The 3268-nt window shown below is 36.8% G+C and overlaps 1 long non-coding RNA gene across 1 annotated transcript; it reads left to right on the top strand.

The window, feature by feature from the left end:
- The first annotated feature begins 1274 nt into the window (after nt 1-1274).
- On the top strand, nt 1275-3038 carry LOC139600712 (uncharacterized). The gene is made up of 3 exons (XR_011682646.1): nt 1275-1326; nt 1661-1744; nt 2963-3038. It is a non-coding gene; the product is annotated as an uncharacterized lncRNA (long non-coding RNA).
- The last annotated feature ends 230 nt before the right edge of the window (nt 3039-3268 follow it).

Below are 3268 nucleotides of genomic sequence, written 5' to 3'. Positions count from 1 at the left end.
CAGGGTGACAAAACTCCTTTTATGCCATTTTCTGCCACTCAGGTATCCCCTGTACCCAGTGTTTATGTCCTGGTTCATTTTTGCAGTAGCCAGGAGGGGAAATGGCTGAAGCCCAGAGTCTGTTTTATACCCCCTCACTTCACTTTATGGGGGTAGGTGGAAGGGGTCTCTCCCAGGCTGGGGGAAAGTGGGCTCAGGCTCCACCATGACCATTTGCATGTGAATTGCTGCCTCTCTCTCGTACACTTTTTAAAATTAGTGCTGCTGTTACTGTTTGCTTTTTTATCTCACTGCTGTTTCCAGTAAATTGTTTGTGTCTCAACCCATGATCTTCAGCTTTTCTGCCTCCAATTCTCCTCTCCATCCAGCTGCAGGAAAGAGGGAGAAGGAGAGAGGAGTGAGAGAGTGGTTCATGGTTTGGAGTGGTTTCAGTTGGAACACTACACTGGGGAGCACCATGCCTAAACCGAATCAGTCTATCAGTGGCCATGTGGGTTTAGCCAAAATTCTCAGTTTAGAGTATAATATTTATTTCTGTTTTATTTTGTCTTCCTATGCTGCAATCCAAACTTTTGCAAAGTGATACAAAAATGCCTTTCAGTCTTTCTGGCAGGAAATGCATGTGAATGAACCAGTTGGCCTGACGTGCTTATGTGTTAAACAAATGTCATTTTCTCCTTCTCAGAGCCAAGTGTATCACCTGTGATGTGTCTAATTGCTCTGAAGGCCAGGTTTTGTACCCTTTGGCAGAGCATCTATAATGAAACATATTTTCATGAGCTAAGGCAATTGTGTTTTATAGTCCTGTATATGCTAGTTTAGAGAATTAATACTTTCCTAGGAATTAAAGAGATAACAAAATACTGCTCCAAATGCAGGGAAGTAGGCCTGGAAGAGTCAGCTGAGATAATCTATTTTCATTTCAGAAGATGATATTATTTTTTTCTGTGATACATGTGTGTCAGTTCACAGCTTATCTGCTACAGAAAGGTAAAAGTGACCCATTAAAAAATTACTGTACCTGAATCAGTTCTGATTCCCAACACTAACTTACTAGTGGACTTGCTAACCTTAGGCATCAAATAATTAGATTAAATTGTATGATTAAAATTAGGTTTAAATTATCTGACTGTTGATGAACATATTTTGGATGACTTTACTGGTTTTCCAATTTTTGAGACTACCATATATCGATGTAATGGTATATCTGAATTATGTTCTCAGTTTTTAATTTATAATCAAGGAAATATTTTATGTATCACAGAAGAAACGGTAATTTGTTTGATGTTGTTGCTACTGCAAGCCTTGCAGCAAGAAAACTCCAAGGTAAGATTTCTAACTTGTATTTTGCTTACTTGAATGGTCAGTGCAACTGTATTTTCTGCATGTCTGGTCCACAGCAGATATGACAGCTGCAAAAATACTTCCTATTAAGTCAGAAGTTATAATCATACTTTTCCAAAACTCTGGTTAAGCTCCTTTTTTTCAATCTTTACTTGAAAGTATTCACAATGCCAAGTAGTTTGAAAATGAGCCTACAATAAAGTATACAAGCCCTATTAAAAAAAAAATGTTAATTCTACTAATGGTATGTTTTTACTCTGCTGATATATCCTTCAACTTCTAATTATCACTTTTGGGTTTTGGTTTTTTACTTTAGGATCTGTTGATCTTGGCAAAGAATTCTTAATAGAAAATGAAGCTTGCATATATGTTCTTTACTGGATCAAAACTAGATATCAAGGTTGGGTGCTTTTTGTTGCTGTTGTTTTTGGTTTTTTTTGAGGAAACAAAACCTCTGAAGACAACCCAAAGTAACAGATCCATTAGATTAACAGAACAGTTTTCAATTTAACTTGGTCAATATTTTTTTTTAATATGAATGAAAAGCTGGTGTAAAGTTATGGCATATAGAATTTTATTTTCTCTGTTCTTATGGTTAATTTTCTTTGGTTGATTGGTTGAATTGTTTGGGTTGTTCAGTGACCACCAAAATGTTCATGGTCTCTGCAGTATACCTCAATTTATTTGTATTTCAAATCTCCCTAGTCTTTTTTAAAAAATCAAATTATGAGGCCTGGACATGAAAAATCTACTGAGACTGTTATTTTTTACTACCATCTGTGAGTTGTATTTCTTTAAAAACTGCCTTCTCCTGCTTGTTTCAGGTAATGAATCAGGATATTAAATTAAGTGCTACTTGAAGGATTAAGATACTACTGAAACTTGTAATAAATTTACACAGTCACCATGGTGAGAATACTTGCCAAATTTAGAGCTGATCTTGTATTCCTGTTATCTTCACGGATAATTCCCATATTCCTCTACTTAAGCAGAGCAAGCAGGAGCCTCTTCTCTAAAGATACACTTATGTATGCATGAATGAATGAATGCTTCCAGGAGCCCAGAAACTCTTGCTTGTCAGCTTTCTGCACTGACACACGAGGGTTGAGGCGGTAGGAAATAGCAGTGCTTTTTATCAGGACAGCACAGGTGGATGGCCTTTGTTAACTATTAACAGTGGGATGTTAGGTGATGTGTTTTTCCTTAGTGTCTCAAAAATACATTGTTATTTCAGGTTCTGAAAGCAAGCTAATGGCTTAAGCCCTGAGCTTTGGCCAGGCTAATGTATTCTGTGTATAGCCAGAGCTGTTACAGCAAAAAATGTTTCCTTTACATCCATCCAGTATTTGTTTTCTTTTTCTTACTTAACCTTTCTTCTCAGAGCACAGCTCACCCTGAGTTTTATATTGCTACTGCCTGCTTTATTTCTTAGCTGTTTTCTTCCCTTTGTTTCTGTTTGTCTCCTAAGGAAATGACAAACCAGAAACAGTTGAGTGGTCAAGTGTATCAGAAATAAAGCAAGCTGATGCATGTGGCATGGTTCAGTGGATGGAGCACTTTATTCTGCATCTGAAAAAAGTTCCCTCTCTGCCACTCATCTTTTTTTTTCTTTTTGCAGTGCTGAACACAATATTTTATCTTAATTCAGGCAGCTGTGAAACAGGCTATGCCCCTGCTTTTGAGAACTTTGAAATTCAGGTTTGTAACATACTTTTCGGTATAGATGTACCTTTTACTAATTGTGGGAGGAGAACTGAGTAGGTCTGTTTATATGTAGCTGACATAAAGTGGAAAGAACAGCTAACAAAGCAGTCTATTTTTCTGGAATCATTTCCCTATGGAATATATTCTTGTCTTTGATCTGTAATAGTTCAAGTGTGTCATCTTCTTCAGATCATCTCCCAAAGAACATCTTAAATTACAT

Source organism: Agelaius tricolor, unplaced genomic scaffold (assembly GCF_023055355.1).
Source record: "Agelaius tricolor isolate 1412-34295 unplaced genomic scaffold, bAgeTri1.0.p SCAF_2, whole genome shotgun sequence".
NCBI classification, from domain to species: domain Eukaryota; kingdom Metazoa; phylum Chordata; class Aves; order Passeriformes; family Icteridae; genus Agelaius; species Agelaius tricolor.
Note: the sequence above shows the minus strand (reverse complement) of the source record. Positions and strands in the feature narration are given on the sequence as shown.